This window comes from Pinus tabuliformis, chromosome 5_1 (assembly GCF_031772625.1).
Source record: "Pinus tabuliformis cultivar Carrire ecotype Pingquan chromosome 5_1, CPIR1, whole genome shotgun sequence".
In the NCBI taxonomy this organism is placed as follows: Eukaryota; Viridiplantae; Streptophyta; class Pinopsida; order Pinales; family Pinaceae; genus Pinus; species Pinus tabuliformis.
Genome location: NC_142305.1, coordinates 259,794,243 through 259,817,627, shown reverse-complemented (window position 1 = coordinate 259,817,627; position 23,385 = coordinate 259,794,243). Strand labels below are relative to the sequence as shown.

Sequence of the window (23,385 nt, the reverse complement as noted above, 5' to 3'; positions counted from 1 at the left end):
TCTTGGACCTAGTCCTCAGGTTCAAAGGAGAATTCATTATGCTTCTCGTTTTATGTATTGGCTCAAATTTCTCCTCTACTCTTTGTTCTTCACAATGATGTTGGACTAAAAATTCCTTCCATGCTGAACCTTTACTTTTCATTTGATGTTCTACAAGTATTCTAATAAGCCCCTGATGGTAGATGTGTTTCCTTGGCTTCAGTTTTACTCTTCACACTCTCTGTCATTTTGATCAAGTTTTTAGAGAAGAAGTAGGGTAGATTAATTTTTTATTCTCCCTTGATATGTTGAAGTAGTCTAATATGGTAGAGGTAGACTATACTGAACCTGTTATCACATGTAAAGTACCCCTGAATGATTAACACCAACTTTGCCCAAGGTTCATTCAACCAATCCCTTCGAATGCTTTTTGCCCTATCAAATGATCCTTTTCTATGTTTTTCCAAAAAGAAAGTCCACCCTTTGTCTTTAAAATGCAAGCCTTTGTGGTATTCTTCACCTTCTAGTGGAAGATCTAGAGCTTCGGAAATGAATTCTAGGCTTAATGGAATAGATAGGTTACCCACTTTTGTTTGACCTTGACTATAATTGTTTACGAACTCTTTTGTTATCCTGTCATTATGCCCTTTGAAATTTTGAAGGAATCCTATCAATCTTGCTTGATATAGTTTCTCTATGGTCTCTTTTCCCCAATTTTCTATCTTGAATTCACTTGGCTCTAATCTAGTGGCCATGTTCTCTCTGTACCAATTAATGTGTCCTTGAACTGTTAACATCCTCATTATAAAAAAAATCACATGTATATATATGTTTCTACCTTCTTATTCATGTAATTTTGATTTATGGATGTTGTCAAATAGGCTTACCTGATCTCTGAAGTTCTTTGAACAAAAACAAAATGATTCCCTTGCTCGAATCTTTCTCAATTTCCTTTGTTCTTCTGCAAAAAGAGTCCACTGTTTTTTTTTAATTACTCACTATGTAAAGAGATATAAAAATACATATCTTAATCAATGTCTCACTGCTTTTGAACTCTGTGCTCCAATCTCTATTTTCCAATGCTTTTTTATGAAAATCTCCTCTAAAAAATTTCACTGTGTAAACAAAATCTCACTCGAAACTTTCAATGTATATATATATGAAAATTTTGTTCACTACGTGTAGGAAAATTTTCACTATGTATACAAAATAAGACTCTGTTTTTTCATATATATAACCATACATGAGGAAATTCGAAACTCAAGTTTGATTACCTGATCCAGAAGCAAAATCGTAATTAGCTATGAGTTAATGACTTGTATTCCTGTTTTGAATAGTTCCATTTTGATTAGAATTCTTCTTCAACAGCTCCGAGGATCATTGCATTACATAGGTGGCATAGTTATTTTAATGGTGGCAAGATTTCGATTTAATAATCGCAGTTTAACTCCTTACAAAATGACATATCTCAAACACCAACTCGAGCTTATCTACTTCTGAAATTCGTTCAACTACTGAGAGAAATTTGGAAATGATTTCTTACCTTGTTTCTCTGTGGAATTCTTGGAGTTGTTGGTAGGCTCGGTTGATTTGGAAAACAGGAGATCTCCACTTTTAATTCTCTCGTTGAAACCAATGCATTCCTCCCTTATTTCTCCACAAACTCCTCTGATCTCCTCGCCTATTTTTTTTGTAGATTCCTCACTCTTCAAGCTTTTATGTTCTTACACAACCCTTTCTTAAATTTTTACATTTTTCTTACTTATTTCTCCTTCTACAAGGGTGTTATATGTGTGCATATGACTGCAGTGCATTCTCCTTAAATCTAGCTGTGATGGTGGAAGAAAGGCCTAACACAGAGCTCAATTTGCGTTAGAATGGTGAATGGAGGCAACAGTCTATTTGAATGCATTACACAATGTCTGTAGGAATCTTTTTTGACTGTTTTACCACTCCATTCATACTTTTGCACTGTGTACCCTTGACTGCCCATGTGTCCATTTTTTTTACTGCGTGCCTCTATTTACACGTACACTCTTCGTTCACAGCTTTACATGCCCATCTTGTCACCCCCATAATAATTGCATAGTTGCACTACCCATCCTTCATTCATGACTCCACCATAATGTTTGTGTACTTGCACTACCCATCCTTCGTTCATGGCTTCACCATAATGGTTGACCCATCCTTTATTCATGATTGTTACCATAATGTTTGCATACCCACTTTTGTTTGTTTTTGCAATGATACATATATCTTTTCATCTTCTCTGCTTTTGTATATCGTATTAGATCCCTCTCTGTGATAAATCTGGACTTAAAATAAATGTAACCCAAGTTACTTCCAAACCTCCGCAATTCCAACACCCAATCCCATAAAACCGTAGAAAACAAACTAGCTCCCGCAAACCCTAAATCGGACCCATCAAACCCTAGAGTATAGTGTAGTTGATTGAAACCAAAGGTATGCATCGTTGGATTTCCTCATTATTTTAAAATCCTGGCTCCCACAAGTCGTAAACCCAATCCCATCAAACCCTAGCAAAAAACCCAGCTCCCGCAAACCCTTAAATCAACACATCCAAACCCTAGAGTATAGCCTAGCTCTGGCAAACCCTAAACGTGATCCAGCCAAATCTGAGAAATACGTTTAAAACACACCCTCGAAGTCATTTTTCAATGATTCATCAATGAATAATGTGTCGCAGAGGGTGTTATGATCCCCTATATCGCCATAGGCTCTGCTGTTGTTTTTCGTTTCTGTGCAGGTTGAAATGAATTGTAGACGTTATATAATATGATCTATGATTTAGAGTGGGTTTATCATGACTCTATTCCTGTCTGTTATCTAGTTTATCCTATGAATATGATAATGCTTTCTCCTTATTAATCTACGATTTAATCTTCTGTAGACGCTGAAACGAAGTGAAGTTTAGGTTCAGTCTGTAGGGTTTGTCGCGATGAATGATGAATTGCGTGTGATGAGAAACTTTATAATGGGTAGTTTGTGGTTGAACACCGTGATGCCACACCTTGGAGACTTGATGTCATCATTCATTCTTTCATTTGCAGTCATCTCTTTCACTTTTAGTGTGTTGTTTTACGCTTTATTCTGTGAAGTGTCACTTGTTGTGGTTGGGTTTTATGTGTATCTATGGATGCTGGAGGGGCGAAATGATGAGCAAATGATTCCCTATTGGTTTGAGTGTCGGGATGGTGGCTTTCTTAGTTATTAGTCTATCTAATCACTCTGCACGCCGAGCATTCTATGCTTATTATTTATGAGTTTTCATTTTAAAGGGTGCATTTAAAATTTTGGGAGATTTCGGCCTCTCGTGAGTAATTTCTTTCACGCATTTAAAGGGTGGTTGTTTACATGAATTATAAAAATAGGAGGTTACTCTGTGTTACGAAGACGGTGGATTGTGGGTAAACTCTTTCTTCAAAGCACCCAAGTAATCTGAATTTCCGTGTTGGAACCATCGGTTTTTATCTTTTTCCTCTGCTAAGAGGATGAGTTTGCTTGTTTTTTGTTTTTTAATTTCCATGTAACTCATTCATGCTAGTTTTGATTTCATAGTCCATTTATTTAACGTTTAGGAAAATATAGCTTCTTGCTAAAGGTTCAGGAGGTTCTTTAGTTTATGTTTAGGCCTCCATATGTTTAGACCCAGTAATTGTTTTGGCCTTTATTAATTAAAACTCTTCATATAACATCTTTGTGATTTGGAATCAGGGAGGTTGCAGGTTCGAACAACGCCTTGTTAACAAATGGCCTCAGCCGCGCACGAGGGCAAGAATGGCTTAGGATAGCATTCGGGAGGAGGGAGTTCAGTTCCAGCCCCAACGCTCTGAGCCTCAACCCTTCAGTGGGCCAAAATCGAGGTCACGAGGTCGAGTTCGGGGACGCTCCGGCCGACAAGAAATGGCCTGAATGGCCCGGGGAGACGGTGTTCAGGCTGAATGTTCAGATGCAAAAGGTGGGGAGTATCATTGGGCGGAAAGGAGAGCTTGTGAAGAAAATGTGCGAGGAGATTAGGGCGTGCATAAAGATTCTCGAGGGTGTTGCAGGGATGACGTATCGTGTGGAGGTAAACCTGATCACAGACGTGGCCAGAGCTCGCAGGCTTGAAGGCACTGATACTGCGTTGCTCAAATCTGTCGCTGAACCAACAGATCAGAAGCCCAGAAGAACAAGAAGCCTTAAAAAAACCCAGATCTGTGGGCATGCAACTGTCAGGCAGCAATCTCAGACAAGGACAAATCTGAAGCAGCTTCCTCTCTTGAACCAGCCATATTTGCCTGAAGAAACACATGCATTTCAGATCCAAGTCAATCTCTCAGGCAAAACAACCATGCAATGGGTATGCGCAACAGATCTCGTACAGGATCTTTTGCAAAAACTCGAACGCCGACTGGGGATCCCCTCCTCTTATCTCAGACTACTATACAAGGGTAAGCAACTTATGAATCCCCTTCCTCTTTCCTCTTACAGCATTCATAAGGACGCTTCTATTGTGGCTACCTTTCGTTTAAGAGGTGGTTCCTTTAGGTAGACCTCCTCTGCCCCTTCTTTCTCTTATAAAGATGCAGTCCGCAAAGACGCTACCCAACCGCAGCCCTCTGCGAAAGCAGCCCAACCATCTGGGACTTCAAAGCCATTTTTAGTAGACAAATCAGAGGAAATTCCTTCCATCAATCTCTCTCATCCTGGGATTAACGATCGCTATCAGCTTTTTGCAGAATCCGCACTCATATGCAGATTTAATGGGCTCTGGCCTCGCACATCAAATCTATACCAATGGATCCATACCAATTGGACTAGAAAAAGCGAGATTTACTTATGTTCAAAAGGATTCTTCATTGTGGTTTTTGACTTAAATGAAGATTACCAGAAGGCCTTAACGGGAGGACCACGGTTTTGGGGTTCGGCTGGGCTTTTCCTCACCCCGTGGTTTCCAGACGTCGACCCTTCTACAACTATCATCACCAAGATTCCCATTTGGGTCAGGCTCTCGAATCTTCGGGTGCATCTATGGCATATCTCTGTCTTCATATCCATTGCAGACACCTTAGGACGCTACCTGGCTGTAGATTATTCACGGAGGGAAAATGGACTCTACACCTATAGTAGAATTTGTGCAGAAATAGATATTAGCAAAGGACTTCCGAACCAGATTAATCTCAAGTTTGGAGATTTCCACTGGACTCAAACCTTGGATTACGAGAATACAGCCTTTCGTTGCCGCCATTGTCATCAAACAGGGCACCTCCAGAGTTCATGTACCCAGTTCCTCGATGAAAAGAAGTCTCTGAATCGCAAACCCAAATCTAAAAGGTGGAATCCATGTGTGCCTCGCCCTCCTATGGACGATACAGATTCCTCTAGTTCAGATGAGGAGGAAATTGTAGCAGATGGGCAGAATGCTGATATTCCGTTGGATGCTCCCTTGGTCGATTCAGCAAATCGCTCCGCATCTCAGATCTCTCAGAAACGTTCTCATTTATCTTCGTCCTCAGACTCTGATAAGGATATTCCACCGCCAGGGCAGAATAGTCTACAACTTGACACGACTCAGCCAAGCTCCTCTGGATGGGTCAAAGTAAGCAAGACAAAAGGCAAAAAATGTCGTGTGGCAGTAACTGCCCTCTCAGGGTAGTTCTATCTGCTAGTTCTAACTTTTTGTATTCCCGTGGTTTCTATGGCCCTTTCCTTGTTTGTCTCTTTGGAGCGAGGTGGATAGCCTTTCACCTTTGGCTCCCTTGCTTTTTTGCTTCGCTTGCTTGCAAGCTTGATTGTACTATACTTTTCTAATCTTAATAGAATTAGTCTTTATTCAGAAAAGAAAAAAAAAACTCTTCATATAACGAGGTAAAACTAAATTGCATTAAAGCTTTTGTGGAATGTCTCTTGCGGGAGATATTGTTGTAGAGTTGTAGGCTTAGTTTTACAAACTTATGAAAGGAACTCGTAGAATAAATACTCAACGATATGGTATATGGATGCAATTGTGTGAAGAAATATGTTTTTCTAGTTTCAAAATCAATAATGTCCAGCCATACATTGATATATAGATGCAGTTGTATGAAGAAACCCATTTTTCTGTTTTCTGAAGCAAGGTCACATTGCCTCACATGCATTTCAAGCCTGTATAGCAGATTCAAAATATGCAGAACTGGTTCAATCATAAGCATTGGTTTTGTGGGAGAAAATAGAGCCATATAACCACCAGACCATAACTAACAAATGACAATGTCTTGCAATATTGTCCAATGGCATATTCATAGCCAATTATCTATGTCTTGTCATCTAATTTTGGGTAGATGGTTCATTGGGTGTCTTTATTGGGATGTCTACATTATTCATAACCAGTCATAATTGGCATGCAATCTTCTCCAATATATTGTTCACCAATGCCTTATAATTTCATCTATTCATCTTATAGATGATTCATACGGTGCATTTATCGGGGATGACTTGAACTCATGGAGATGTTGCTATTGTAGGGGAAAATGTGGTCGAAACACATTTCCTGCAATCTCCCCAATAAACGATTCCTATGGAGCAATTGATGTTTACAAACATCTGCACATTTTCATGTATGGTAGGTATGGTGCCCATTTTTTTTTCCAGGGTAAAAATATTTTCTGTTGTTTCTTTATAGTACAAACAGTTGTATATACATCCAGTTATATCCATGAGAATGCGTCTGCCTACCAGCAAGTCTTACTGCTTAAGTAGTTAAAAGTTTCTTTGAAGTACGAACGGTTGCATATTCATTCAGTTATATTCGTGCTAACCATAAACAAGACATCCTTTCAGGCTGTTAGTATCCTAATCCCAAACAAACGGAGTGTTTGGCCATCCTAAACACAAACGTGCATGGGGCAGAGTACAATTCAAATTAAGGCTACTAGAGGATCTGGATTAGGGGGCTAGGGAGGATATCTCAGTTCCCACATTTTGTGATCTTCGAGCTTCCAAAGTGGAACTTCAGGTTACTGGGCTATATTTTTTTCATATTTAAGGAAAACAACAATGAAGTCTTTCTTAGTCTCATTCTTGATTAACATGCTTAGAACCCCTTCATCCACTTTTAATGTCGTTAAGTTCCTATTCAGGACATCCTTTCATCCTCCCTTCATCCACTCTTAACGCCTTTGAGTTCCTATTCCTCCCTTCATCCACTCTCAATGCCTTTGAGTTTGCACAGGTTAGAATATCCGACAGCCTTGCCTTCGTGATGGGTCATTGGGATTAGCTTAGGAGTTTATTATTATTGCTTTGACAAGGACTACATGGAGGTAGTACTCAGTATTCATAACTAGTGATAATTGGCTTGCAATCTTCTCCAATATATTGTTCACCAATGCCTTGCAATTTCATCTATTCATCTTATAGATGATTCATACAGTGTCTTTACTGGGAATGACTTGAACTCATGTAGATGTTGGTATTGTAGGGGAAAATGTGGCAAAAACACATTTCCTGCAATCTTCCCCAATAGACGATTCCTATGGAGCAATTGATTTTTTCAAACATCTGCGCATTTTCATGTATGGTAGGTATGGTGCCCAATTTTTTTCCAAGGTAAAAATATTTTATGTTTTACTTTATAGTACAAACAGTTGTATATACATCCAGTTATACCCGTGAGAATGCGTATCACGGCCAGCAAGTCTTATTGCCTAAGTAGTTAAAAGTTTCTTTGAAGTACGAGCAGTTGCATATTATTCATTTAGCTATATCCATGCTAACCATAAACAAGACATCCTTTTAGGTTGTTAGCATCCTAATTCAAACAAATAGAGTGTTTGGCCATCCTAAACACATGCGCAGGGTCCGTTCTTGGGGCAGAGAACAATTGAAATGTAGTTCTAATAAGTGAATGAATAAAGAATGAAGATTATACAGTTATACATTGACCAAGAAACGAATATAACTAACAGTAAAACTGAATGCACACACACAAGAAACAACACGGGATTTACATGGTAAAACCGTGACAGAGTGTCAAGGAAACATCCACGGGACAAGGGATTGGAATCTCTATTAATTCAATAATGATTCTCCACGATTACATTTCTCGAGCATTCACTAGTTTTATATACGCTGCTATTTCGATATAAAACTAACTAGTTACATTTTTACCCAAATTTACATAATTCATTGTCAAACTTCCAACAAACTCCACCTTGACAACAATTTTCCTAATCTATTTCCCATGCCCATTCATCATCTTTTCTGCAAGCCAAGAGAAGCTAAAAACCATCGCAACTTCTCTACTATAACTGGCTTTGTGAATATGTCTGCACAATTCTCTCGCGTATGGACCTTTTGAAGAGCTACTTTTTCGCCATCAATCACATGTCTCAGAAAATGATACCTTACATCAATGTGCTTGGTTCTACTGTGATAAGCAGGATTTGTAGCCAAGTGAATAGCACTTTGACTGTCACAAAGTACATTCACTTTCTCCTACATCCTTCCAATCTCATCGAGCAGAACCTCTAACCAGATTGTTTCTTTATTGGCATCTGAAGCAGCTATATATTCAGCTTTGGTAGTGGACAGCGCAACTGTTTCTTAAAGCTTTGACATCCAACTAATTGCTCCACCTACAAGAGTAAAGACATAACCTATAGTAGATCTTCTTTTGTCCAAATCACCTACGTAGTCAACATCTACATATCCACAGACTAATCCTTCACTACCATTAAAGACAATGCAATGGTCACTTGTGCCTCTTAGATATCGAAGCACCCATTTCACTACTTGCCAATGTTGTTTACTTGGATTTGCATGAACCTGCTAATAATTCCAACTGCATGTGAAATGTCAGGTCTTGTAGATACCATCGCATACATTAAGTTGCCTACAACATTTTCATATGGTACATGAGACATATACTGCTTTTCTTCATCAGTTCTAGGACTCAAAATCGAAGAAAGCTTAAAATGGGAAGCTAGTGGAACATTAACAAGTTTCACATTGTTCATAGAGAACTTTTCAAGTACTTTCTCCACATACCTCTGATGTGATAACCAAAGCTTACCATTTTTCTTGTCTCTGTGTATCTCCATGCCCAAGATATGTTTTGATGCTCCAAGAACCTTCATATCAAATGTCCTAGAAAGCTAAGCCTTTAACCTGTTGATCACTTCCATGCTTTTGCTTGCAATAAGCATATTGTCAACATACAAAGCTAAGATAATGAATATGCCATTAAAACTTTTGAAGTATATACAATGATCATACTCACTTCTAATAAAGTTCTGGCTCACCATGAAGGAATCAAACTTCTTGTACCATTATCTAGGAGATTACCTCAGGCCATACAATGATTTCTTGAGATTGCAAACTAATCCTCTGTTGTGACCCTGTACAAAACCTTCTACCTGTTCCATATATATCTCTTCATTCAAATCACCATGTAGAAAAAAAAAATTAGCATCTAACTGTTCTAACTCAAGGTTAAGCAATGCAGTTAGTGCCAACACAGTACGAATAGAAACAAGTTTTACAACTGGAGAAAAAATTTCATGAAAGTTTATACCTTCAACTTGAGAATACCCTTTTGCTACCAATCTCGCCTTATACCTTTCGATACTTCCATCAACTTTCTGTTTCAATTTGAAGACCCACTTGCATCCAACAACACTTCTCCCTTCAGGAAGCTCTACAAGATCCCAGGTATTGTTCTTAGCTAAGGAATCCATTTCATCTTCCATAGTCGTTTTCCATTTTTGCTATTTGTATCATCTACTACTTCCTAATAGCAAGAAGGTTCCCCATCTTCAGTAATCAAAGCAAAAGATGAAGCAGAATCTTCATACCTTTTGGGAGTTTTTCTTTCCCTTGTAGACCTTCTTAGAGCGACTGGTTGTTGAACTAGTTCATAAACTTGAACTGGTTCAGAAGCTTCAACGGCTTCCTTTGTGTCTTCAACACCTTTTTCTCCAGAAGTCTCTCCTTCCTTTTCACTGTCACCAAAAGGTCTAGCCTCCAACTAAACTCGTTGATTTGGCGATACCTGTTCCTGTTCAATTCTTTCAACATTTGATTTTAAAAGAGAAGATTCATCAAATGTCACATCTCGACTAATGACTATATTCCGAAATGTAAGATCCCACAACCTGTATCCTTTCACTGCATATTCACACCCAACAAAGAGATAACACTTCGATTTTGGATCTAATTTTGAACACTAATTTTTAGGAATAAGAGAATAAGCATCACAACCAAATATCCTCAAATGTGAATAATCACAAGACTGACCTGTCCAAACTTCTTCAGGAATTTTACAATTAATTGCTACTAAAGGTGATCTGTTAACTAAATAACAAGTAGTAGATAGTGCTTCTGCCCACAACTCCTTTTCAAGTTAGCATTGCTGATCATGCTTCTGGCTCTTTCCATAAGAGTTTGATTCATACGCTCAGCAACACCATTTTGTTGAGGAGTATAAACAGAAGTTTTGTGTCTAATAATTCTCTCATCCTTACAGTATTGTTCAAATTCAATTGAAGTGAACTCACCACCATTGTCAGTTCTTAAATATTTAATATATTTGCCTGTTCTTTTCTCAACCATTGCTTTAAATTGTTTAAAGACATTGAATACATCAGTTTTATTTTTTAGCATAAAGACCCAAACTTTACGGGAGAAATCATCAAGAAACGTTAAAAAATATAGAGCACCTCCATATGACACAACAGGGGATGGTCCCCACAGATCAGAATGAATAATAGAGCACCTCCATATGACACAATAGGGGATGGTCCCCACAAATCAGAATGAATATAGTCTAAAATATCTTTACTATTATAATTTCCGACTTTAAACCTCTGCGTACACTGTTTACCATACACACAATGTTTATAGAAATCTAACTTCAAGGATTTCAGAAGGGGAAGAGATTTACATTTCATCAGTATCTGAAGACCTTTCTCGCTCATATGACCTAATCGCTGATGCCATAGATGAGTATCTGCTTCTTCCTTTTCTGACGCAACCACTACTTCACTGACCTGAGTACTTCCTTTTAACCTGTAGAGATTTCCGACCTTTTTGCTTTCATAACCATTAGGGCTCCTTTAAAGACTTTCAAGACGCCATCCTGACCTGTAAACTTATAACCATCTGAATCCAACACTCCTAAAGAAATCAACTTTTTCTTCAAATCAGGTACATGTCTAACACTAATTGATGTTCTAACTATGTTATCATACATCTTAATCCTGATATTCTCCATCCCAACAGTCTGACATGACACATTATTACCCATAAACACAGAACTACCAGTTACATTTTCATACGAAGTAAACCAATGTCTGTGTAGACACATGTGATGAGAAGCACCAGAGTCTAACATCCAACTTTCTAAACCCTGAGAGACATTACATTCAGGTGAAGTTTCATCTATCATACATAATTCTTCAACAGATAAAACTTTGTCTATCATACCTGAATCGACCTGATTCGCTTCCTTCTTCGGGTTATCAGATTCTTTTCATTTCCAACAGTCTTTCTTCAAGTGTCCAATTTTATTGTAGTGCCAACATTTTGCCTTACACTTCTTTCCCTTCGATTTAGATCTGAAAGACCCCCTTGGTTTTTCTCCTCTTTCCTTTGGGTGTCCTCTTACTACCATAGCTTCTTATGCAGCTATTTCAATACTAGATTTCCTTCGTACTTCTTCATACAAGAGAGCTCCCACGACTGATTCAAACTTCAAAGAATCAGCAGTGCTCAAGCTAATTGAAGTTACGAAGTGATCCCATGATTCGGGCAGAGAACACATCAAGGTTATGGCTTTGTCGTCTTCCTGAATTTTCACTTCCATATCTGTTAATTAGCATATAAGTGTATTAAAAACATTCAAATGTTCTGCAATTTCTGAACCTTCTCTCATTCAAAGACTGTACAACTTCCTTTTCAGATAAATTCTATTGGTTAATGACTTTGTCATATAGATTTTTTCTAGTTCTTCCCACAATCCTGAAGCTGTAGTCTCTTCAACAATATTGAAGAGAACTTCATCCGCCAGGCATAACCAGATGGTATTTAGAGCTTGGGCATCCAAGTCCTCCCAGTCTGAAGTAGTCATGGTTCCAGGTTTCTTAGCTACCCCATCGATTGCCTTGTGCAACCCTTGTTTCACAAGTAGATCCCTAACCTTAAGTTTCCAAAGAGCAAAATTGCTCTTTCCGGTGAATTTCTCCACCTCGAATTTCGCATTTGACATCTTGGCCATTTTGTTCTTCTCCTAGGGTTTCAGTCTTTCAGCTAGGGTTTATATTTCCTTATTTCTCCAAGAAATTTTCTTTTTCTTCAACTAGGGTTTATATTTCATTATTTCTCCAAAGTATTTTCAATTTAAATAGAAAAAACCCTTAAAAAAAAATTGTCTTTTTTTTTCTTCAATTTACACACATCCGCCCTTTTATTTTCATAACTTTCTGAGAAAAAGAAAAATTCTGAGACAAAAAAATTCTTTTAGAAAATACCCAGATCCACGTTTACTGATTAGGCCCTGGCAACACGCAGAGCAGAGGGTCTTCTCAAGCATGTAGGGCAGAGGGTCTTCTTCAGCACGCACTTCACAGATCCACGTCTGCTTATTAGGCTCTGGTAGCACGCAGAGCAGAGGATCTTCTCCAGCACACAGGGCAGAGGGTCTTCTTCAGCACACACTTCATGGATCCACGTTTGTTGATCAGGCTCTGGCTTTCACCATTCCAGACTAACACGCAGCAAAACCACGCTTCACTCCTTCCATGCAGCAATGGAGTTCTGGCAGCAATGGGCTTTTCTCCAGCAACCCTATTCCTCTACAACGGATATTCTTAACACCCAACAATGGCCTCACGCTAGTCTTCACGCAAGTCTAGCAGTTTTTTTTCCTTAGACTATTCATGCAGGTCTAGCGGCTTTTTTTTCCTCAGACTATTCACGCAGGTCTGGCAGCTTTTTTCCTCAGACTATTCACGCAGGTCTGGCAGCTTTTTTTCCTCAAACTATTTTTCTTACACGTAGAGGTCAGTCTTCACGTAGGTCTGGCAGCTTTTTTTCCTCAGACTATTTTTCTTACACGCAGAGGTCAGTCTTCACGCAGGTCTAGCAACGTATTGTTCTTACACGCATAGGTGTTCTAGACTCCTCGTTCCATGCTATTTCTTCCCAGCATGCAGCAACTCAAGTAACCTCACTCACATATCATTTGTAGTTCTAATAGGTGAATGAATAAAGAATGAAGATTATACAGTTATACATTGACCAAGAAACGAATATAACTAACGGTAAAACTGAATGCACACACATAAGAAACAACACAGGATTTACATGGTAAAACCCTGATAGAGTGTCAAGGAAACATCCACGGGGTAAGGGATTGGAATCTCTATTAATTCAAAAATTATTCTCCATGATTACATTTCTCGGGCATTCACTAGTTTTATACAAGCCTCCTCCATTACATAACTGCTATTTCAGTATAAAACTAACTAGTTACATTTTTACCCAAACTTACATAATTCGTTGTCAAACTTCCAACATGAAATCAAGGCTACTGGAGGATCGGCATTAGGGGGCAAGGGAGGATACCTCGGTTCCCACAGCTTGTGATCTTCAGGCTTCCAAAGTGGGACTTCAAGTTACTGGGCTATATTTTTTCCATATTTAAGGAAAACAGCACTGAAGTCTTTCTTAGTCTCATTCTTCGTTAACATGCTCAGAACCCCTATATCCAATTTTAATGCCATTGAGTGACATTCAGGACATCCTTTCATTCACTCTTAAGGCCTTTGAGTTCCTATTCCTCCCTTCAGCCACTCTCAATGCCTTTGAGTTTGCACAGGTTAGAATATCCGGCAGCCTTGCCTTTGTGATGGGTCATTGAGATTAGCTTATTAGGAGTTTATTATTATTGCTTTGCAAGGACTACATGGAGGTAGTCCTCATTGTTCATAACAAATCATAATTGTCTTGCAATCTTCTCCAATATACTATTCCCCAATGCCCTGTAATACTATTTCCATCTATTCATCTTATAGATGATTCATGTCTTTATTGGGGATGACTTGAACTCATGGAGATGTTGCCATTGTAGGGGAAAATGTGGCAGAAACATGTTTACTACGATCACCCCACAAGACGATTCCTCTGGAGCAAATTGATTCTTAAACATCTGCACATTTTCATGTATGGTAGGTATGGTGCCCATTTTTTTTCCAGGGTAAAAATCTTTTCTGTTTTTCTTTATAATACAAACAGTTGTATATACATCTAGTTATATCCGTGAGAATGTGTATGTCTTCCATCAAATCTTACTGGCTAAGTAGTTAATAGTTTCTTTGAAGTACGAGTAGTTGCATATTCATTCAGTTATATCCGTGCTAAGCATAAACACGACATCCTTTCAGGTTGTTAGCATCCTAATCCCAAACAAACAGCGTATTTTTGGCCATCCTAAAAAAAACGCCCATGGTCCGTTCTTGGGGCAGAGCACAATTGAAATTAAGGCTACTAGAGGATTTTCATTAGTGGGCAAGGGAAGATAATTCAGTTCCCATAGCTTGTGATCTTCAAGCTTCCAAAGTGGGACTTCAGGTTACTGGGCTATACTTTTTTTCCATATTTAATTAGAACAACACGGAAGTCTTTCTTAGTCGCATTCTTGATTAACATGCTCAGAATCCCTTCATCCAATTTTAATGCCATTGAGTGATATTGAAGACATCCTTTCATTCTCCCTTCATTAACTCTTAAGGCCTTTGAGTTCCTATTCGTCCCTTCATCCACTCTCAATGCCTTTGAGTTTGCACAGGTTAGAATATCCGGCAGCCTTGCCTTTGTGATGGGTCATTGAGATTAGCTTAGGAGTTTATTATTATTGTTTTGATAAGGACTACATGAAGGTAGTCCTCAATATTCATAACCAGTCATAATTGGCTTGCAATCTTCTCCAATATACTGTTCACCAATGCCTTGCAATTTCATCTATTCATCTTATAGATGATTCATACAGTGTCTTTATTGGGGATGACTTGAACTCATGGAGATGTTGCTATTGTAGGGGAAAATGTGACAGAAACACATTTCTTGTGGTCTCACCCAATAGATGATTCCTATGGAGCAATTGATTTTTTCAAACATCTACGTATTTTCTTTTTTTCTTTATAGTAAAAACAATTTTACATACATCCAGTTTCCATGAGAATCTGTCTGTGGGCCAGCAAGTCTTACTGCCTAAGTAGTTAAAAGTTTCTTTGAAGTATGAACAGTTTCATATTCATTCAGTTATATCCATGCTAACCATAAACAACACATCCTTTCAAGCTGTTAGCATCCTAATCCCAAAGAAATAGAGTGTTTTCCCATCCTAAACACAAATTCCCAGGGTCCATTCCTAGGGCAGAGCACAAATGAAATTAAGGCTACTGGAGGATCTGCATTAGGGGCAATGGAGGATACCTCCGTACCCACAACTTGTGATCTTTAGGCTTCCAAAGTGGGACTTCGGTTTACTGGGCTATATTTTTTCCATATTTAAGGAAAACAACACTGAAGTCTTTCTTAGTCTCATTCTTGATTAACATGCTCATAATCCCTTCATCCACTTTTAATCCCATGGACATCCTTTCATCCTCCCTTCATCCACTCTTAAGGTCTTTGAGTTCCTATTCCTCCCTTTATCCACTCTCAATGCCTTTGAGTTTGCACAGGTTAGAATATCCGGCAGCCTTGCCTTTGTGATGGGTCATTGAGATTAGCTTAGGATTTTATTATTATTGCTTTGACAAGGACTACATGGAGGTAGTACTCAGTATCCATAACCAGTCATAATTGGCTTGCAATCTTCTCCAATATACTGTTCACCAATGCCTTGCAATTTCATCTATTCATCTGATTGATGATTCATACGGTGTCTTTATTGTGGATGACACAATAAATATGTTGCAATTGTAGGGTTAAATGTGGCAGAAATACATTTCATGTGATCTCCCCCAATAGACTATTCCTATGGAGAAATTGATTTTTTCAAACCTCAGCACATTTTCATGTATGGTAAGTATGGTGCCCATTTTTTTTCCAGGTAAAAATATTCTCTGTTTTTCTTTATAGTACAAACAATGGTATATACATCCAGTTATATCCATGAGAATGTGTGTTCCGGCAAGCGAATCTTACTGCCTAGTTAGTTAAAAGTTTCTTGGAGGTACGAACAGTTGCATATTCATTCAGTTATATCTGTGCTAACCATAAACAAGACATCCTTTTAGGCGTTTAGAATCCTAATCCCAAACAAACAGTGTTTGGCCATCCTAAACACAAATGCGCAAGGTCTGTTCATGGGGCAGAACACAATTGAAATTAAGGCTATTGGAGAATTTTCATTAGGAGGCAAGGGAGGATACCTTGGTTCCCACCGCTTGTGGTCGTCAGGCTTCCGAAGTGGGACTTCAGGTTATTGGGCTATATTTTTTTCCATATTTAAGGAAAACAACACTGAAGTCTCAGGCTTGAATAACATGCTCAGAATCCCTTCATCCACTTTTAATGCCATTGAATGATATTCAGGACATCCTTTCATCCTCCCTTCAACCACTCTTAAGGCGTTTGAGTTCCTATTCCTCCCTTCATCCACTCTCAATGCCTTTGAGTTTGCACAGGTTAGAATATCTGGCAGCCTTAACTTTGTGATGGGTCATTGAGATTAGCTTAGGAGTTTATTATTATTGCTTTGACAAGGACTACATGGAGGTAGTTCTTAGTATTCATAAACAGTCATAAATGGCGTGAAATCTTCTTCAATATATTGTTCACCAATGCCTTGTAATTTCATCTATTCATCTTATAGATGATTCATATGGTGTCTTTATTGGGGATCACTTGAACTCATGGAGATGTTGCTAATGTAGTGGCAAATGTGGCAGTAACCACATATCATCTCCCTAATAGACAATTCTTATCGAGCAATTGATTTTTTCAAACATCTGCGCATTTTCATGTATGGTAGGTATGGTGCCCATTTTTTTTCTAGGGTAAAATCCTTTGTGTTTTTCTTTATAGTACAAAAAATTGTATATACATCTAGTTATATCCATGAGAATGTGTTTTACTAACTAGCAAGTCTTATTGCCTATGTTAAAAGTTTCTTTGAAGCATAAACAGTGGTATATTCATTCAGCTATATCTGTGCTAACCATAAATAAGACATTGTTTCGGGTTGTTAGCAACCTAATCCCAAACAAACAGAGTGTTTGGCCATCCTAAACACAAACACGCAGGGTACGTCACTAGGCTAGAGAACAATTGATATTAAGCCAACTGGAGGATCTACATTAGGGGGCAAGGGAGGACACCTCAGTTGCCACAGGTTGTGGTCTTCAGGCTTCCAAAGTGGGACTTCAGGTTACTTGGCTATGCTTTTTCCATATTTAAGGAAAACAACACTAAAGTCTTTCTTAGTCTCATTCTTGATTAACATGCTCAGAATCCCTTCATCCACTTTTAATGCCATTGAGTGATATTCAGGACATCCTTTCATCCTCCCTTCATCCACTCTTAAGGCCTTTGAATTCCTATTCCTCCCTTCATCCACTCTCAATGCCTTTGAGTTTGCACAGGTTAGAATATTCGACAACCTTGCCTTTGTGATGGGTCATTGAGATTAGCTTAGGAGTTTATTATTATTTCTTTGACAAAGACTACATGGAGGTAGTCCTCATTATTCATAACCAGTCATAGTTGGCTGCAATCTTCTCCAATGTATTGTTCACCAATGCCTTGTAATTTCATCTATTCATCTTATAGATGATCCATACGGTGTCTTTATTGGGGATGACTTGAACTCATGGAGATTTTGCTAATGTAGGGGCAAATGTGGCAGAAACACATTTCCTGCCATCTCCCCCAATAGATGATTCCTATGGAGCAATTGATTTTTTCAAACATCTGCACATTTTCATGTATGGTAGGTATGGTGCCCATTTTTTTTCTAGGGTAAAAATATTTTTTGTTTTTCTTTATAGTACAAACAGTTATATATACATCCAATTATCTCTGTGAGAATGCGTATGCTGGCCAACAAGTCTTATTGCCTAAGTAGTTAAAAGTTTCTTTCAAGTACGAACAATTGCATATTTATCTATGCTAACCATACACAAGACATTCTTTCAGGCTGTTAGCATCCTAATCCCAAACAAATAGAGTGTTTGGCCATCCTAAAAATAGATGCGTAGGGTCTATTCCTGGGCCAGAGTAGAATTGAAATTAAGGCTATTGCAAGATCTGCATTAGGGGGCAAGGAAGGATACCTCAATTCCCACAACTTGTGATCTTTAGGCTTCCAAAGTGGGACTTCAAGTTACTGGGCTATATATCTTTCTTAGTCTCATTCTTGATTAACATGCTTAGAATCCATTTATCCACTTTTAGTGCCATTGATTTATCTTCAGGACATCCTTTCATCCTCCATTCATCCACTCTTAAGGCCTTTGAGTTCCTATTCCTCCCTTCATCCACTCTTAATGCCTTTGAGTTTGCACAGGTTAGAATATTTAGCTGCCTTGCATTTTGATCGATCATTGAGATTAGCTTAGGATTTTATTATTATTGCTTTGACAAAGACTACATGGAGGTAATCTTTCGCCTATTGTCACAAGGAGGTTATGCTCTTAAAAGAAAATGATTGTTGGTGGGTAATGTATTTTTGGGTTTTCTTCATATGCTTCATTAAATTAGAGCTCTAATATATCTATGTTTGGTTATTATTTTTCATATCTAAACTAAAAAAAAATATTTAACCCTTGGGCCTCCCTTGGAGGCTCGATGATCAAGGGAGCCCTAGGATGTGCTCTACCTATGTTCGTTGAAGTGGTAACATTGTCCTTGTAGCTTTGTTTTCCTCCTAGTACTTGCTTTTTGAAGTTCATCTTAGATATGTCTAATTAAGTGGAAAACTCAGGGATAAGACAAGATAAGATAAGTTAATTATATTATGTCTAATTATTCACCACAAATTAGGTCAAAGGGACTATTGATTTCAATGATGTCCATACAATGTGGGAGAATCAAATAGTCTCCTATAAGAAAAAAGGCAATGCATGAATAAAAGGTACAATGCAAGAACATAAAAGATACCATGTATGGAATGTTGTGACAGAGAAGTTCCAAGAGCTAATGGGTTTGAGGATTAAACCCATCTCAAACCCATCTCTCTTAACATTCGAGTCTTGATGAAGTGCTAATGGAAAGTTTGGACTGTCCACTAAATCGTTGCTTGGGGAGTTAGTCTAGTGTTGAGGTTCGGAGGACCTAGTTTGTCTCCTAGGAATGGATTTAAGGCGAATTTGCAGTTGAAATATCATGTGGTGGGGTGAGGTCCCATGGATCCTCATTAATCTAGACTCTAGATATGAACTAGTGTCAACTAGTCTCTTGGTTCCCCTCTTTGAAGGTAGTGTCTTGAAAAATGTCGTGATCCTCTGTGTGGGGTCTGGACTGATGGGAGGTTGAATAATATGGGCTTGGAACTAGAGAGCCTCTTGCTTATATAGTCCCAAACATCTCTGATTGAGATACTTGAAAAAGTTGGTGAGTGAGAATCATTGAACAAGTAATGAAACCTTCCTCTGATCTCGTAGTGGAAAGGGCATCCAAAGATGAAGTGGACCTTGGTCTCCACTTTTTGTAAATAACATACTTGGCAGATTTTGTCTTGGCTATCAATTTGGTGGTCCATCTCAACTTGAAGTTTATGAGAATTTACTCTTAATTGGCTTAAGAGGAATGTGAAGAGCATGCATCCAATGACGAAATGTATACTAGGGTTGAACAATGAGCTTGTCTCTCAACTCCAAGAAGTGCTCAATGTATAAAATCATCTTTGGGTGCAACCCTCCCAAAGGATTGACCTAGGTGACCTGGACGAAATGATTGTAGGCATCTTTGATGATCTTGTTCTACTCTTGTCTAGTAGGTAAAAGGTGACTAGGAGCATCTAAGGAATATTAGAAAATAGGGAGGCGACCCAATTCAATGCTCACTGACTCTTAAGAGATCTATTGTAGTGGTAACAACTACCCTCCAAAATTTTGGCTCACATACAAATTGTGTAGCCAACCTTGGATCTTGTAATTGGTCGTCCTTGGTCACTTGTTGGTAAGTTGATGATCTCCTTGATCTTAAGAGTTCATGCTCTCGTCTTTATGCAGCGTGTGTCATCTTTTTTGGGTGTAGGGATTGTTGCTTGTCATGTAAAGGGAATGTTGTTTTGCTTCAAGGGAAAGCATGCATGCGTGAGTTGCTATCATCTCATATACCTTTTTCACACTCACTTCACTCGCTCTTGTCACGAAGGTTGTTGCATCAAGAAAAGTATGTTTTGTACATTTTTCATCAAACAAAATATTGTTGTTCAAGTTTCCTTGTCTGTCTTGCATGCAGGAACTTCACAGATGGGCCTCCCAGGGCATCATTCCGGCAACAGTCACTACCCGTTGAACAACGCTAATATATCTCTCAGTGATAACATGAAAAGGTGACATGCTGATATCACTCCCAAGAAGTTGAGGAGAAGGATCAAGAAGAATAAGTGATGGTAAAGGTGAAGACCACATGCAAACTCTATCAGATGCATGATCATCTTGAGGGTAAGTATGGTAAGTAAAGAACACCTTTTGAAGTACACATCTTAGTTGAGTTTGTGGGATTTCTTGTCAGTGTCATATCATCAGGCCTTCAGTAACATGCTTGTGCGCAAACACAAAAGTTATTTCATGTGTTTCCTCTACATGCCTTGCTTCTTTTTTACCTGTTTGATCAACTGTCGTCTTTAGTAGGTTGATTGTTATGTCGTGCTTGCAACCTTGTTTTGGTGATGTTGAAGGTTTGTGTATGAGTTGGGTTTGCTACGTAAACATCTATCTCACTCACATGATGTTGTAAGCAGAATGTACTTTCCATCTTAAGGTGGGTTAATTGGTCCCACAAAGTCAAGAGCCCATTGTTCAAATGGCTTTATAAGTACTTGTGGTTTTAATGGCATTTCATCTGATATTGTAGCTCTTTTTGTTCTTTGGCAGCTATTACATCTTTTAACATAGACTTTTGAATCCTTAAAGATGGCTGGCGAGTAGTAACTAAGTTTGAGTACCGTATATGTTGTCTGTTTGTCTGCAAAATGACCACCACATAGCTCATCATGACATGCTTTCAAAATATCAAGATTTTTGTCTTCTCTAACACATTTTCTTCTCAATAGATGAGAACCAGTATAAAAGAGGTCACCATTGACCCAACTATATCTAGCACTTTCTATAATTATTTTCTTTTCTGTTTATTGGTGAAATGGGATGGTAATGTTTTAGATGATAAACAGTTGGCTATGTCTGCAAACCATGGGGTTTAAGTTGTTATAGAAAATAAATATTCATCTGGAAAATTGTCTAAAACAGGGATTTGATCACCAGATGAATGAAGTCTTGACAGGAAATCTGCCACTTGATTATCTTTGTTTGGTCAATCTAAAACAATGATTAAATTCTTGCATCAATAACAACCATCTAGTAATAAATGTTTTGTTCATTAAGTATTTAATGGCTAAATGATTTGTATGAATAAATACTTGATAGCCTATTATATAATGCCTAAATTTGTTAACTGCATGCACTACAACTAGAATTTCTTTTTTCAGTGTTTCTATAGTTTAATTCTATCTGTGATAGGTTTTTACTTATGAAATATATGGCATAATTAAATTGATTTTATTTTTGTCCAAGTGATGCTCCTATTGTTGTATTAGATGTATCAGTAGATATATGGAATGGCAATGACCAATTCGGTCCACAAAGAATGGGAGTTATTGAGAATTTTTCTTTCAATTTTTCAAAAGCATTTTGACAATCAATAGTCCATCGAAATTCAATGTCTTTTGCAAGTAACTTAAATAGAGGCAGAGCTATTTTACTAAAATTTTCAATAAATCTTCTACAATAGCTTGCATATCCCAAGAAACTTCCTACTTCTTTCTGAGTTGATGGTGGCATTAAGTTTACAATGACTTCTATTTTTGTTGGGTCTACCTTGATTCTTGAAGAAGAAATGTGGTGTCCCAACACTATCCCATCAATTAACATCATAAAACATTTCTCATTGTTGAGGGATAGGTTTTTCTCTATGCATCTTTTTAAATTTTTTTCAAGATTCTTCAAACAATCATCAAATGTATTTTCGTATACAGTGAAATCATCCATATAAACCTCTACACATTCATGAATTAGATTAGCAAAGATTGCAAGGACTGCTTTTTGAAAAGTAGCAGGTGCATTACATAACCCAAAGGGAAAAACATTGTATTCATATGTTCCCCATGGACAAGTAAATGTTGTTTTATCTTGGTCCTCTAATGATATCTTAATCTAATTGTATCTACTAAACCCATCAAGAAAAGAAAAGTATTTCTTTCCAGCTAATGAATCTAATACTTGGTCAATGAATGGTAATGGGAAGTGATCTTTTAATGTTGCCTTGTTTAGTTTCCTATAGTCTACACATATTCTCCATTTGCCATTTTTTTTTGGCACTACAACTGAGGGTTAAACTCATTGACTATCTGAAATAGGATAAATATATCCTATTCGTAATAGTTTTTGCAGTGTCTCTTTCACTATTTCTTTCATCATAGGATTCATTCTTCTTTGTGGTTGTCTCACTAGTTTGATATGATCATCAGTATAGATATGGTGAATACATGTTTTTGGATGAATTCCTTGCATGTGTGTATAGTCTCATGCAAAAGCTTTTGGATATTTCTGTAATATTGCAATTACTTGTTGTTCTTGTGATGATTGTAGATTATTACCAATATTAAGATTATTTTCTGGATTGATTTCAACAATTTTGCTTTGATAATTGGTAATTGAATTAACAAGAAAAATGCTTTCAAATGAATTATGCAATGATTGAATAGTACAATTTTCCTAAAAGCATTTGATTTAAAAGATGATTTGCAGCTTCATATTGTGTTATTCTTAGTTGTTTAGAAATATCAGGTTCTGAGATAAAAAGATCTATTACACCTTCATCTTCTTCCTCTTCTCTAAATTTAAAGTCTTGACTAATGCTTAAAATAGGCTGAGTGTTTTCTTGTTCATCATCAAGCCATGATAATAAAGAAGGAGATTGAGCAGGAGGATATAATTTAATATGTTTCCTTTCATCTCCATGTACTATAATCATGCTTCCTGATCTGTATCCAATGAAGGCATCTGTTGTGGCTAACCATGGTTTGCCAAGAATTAAAGGATGTCTTCCTAATTTGTTTTTGGTTGCAAGATCAAAAAGTCTACACAATATTTCCATGAATCTAGAAAAACAATGATGTCCTCTAATATTCCCTCT

The 23,385-nt window shown here is 37.7% G+C and overlaps 1 non-coding gene across 1 annotated transcript; it reads left to right on the top strand.

Moving 5' to 3' along the window:
- Window positions 1-3,145: 3,145 nt before the first annotated feature.
- On the top strand, window positions 3,146-3,229 carry LOC149164384 (small nucleolar RNA Z102/R77). The gene has a single exon (XR_016261045.1). It is a non-coding gene; the product is annotated as a small nucleolar RNA Z102/R77 (small nucleolar RNA).
- The last annotated feature ends 20,156 nt before the right edge of the window (window positions 3,230-23,385 follow it).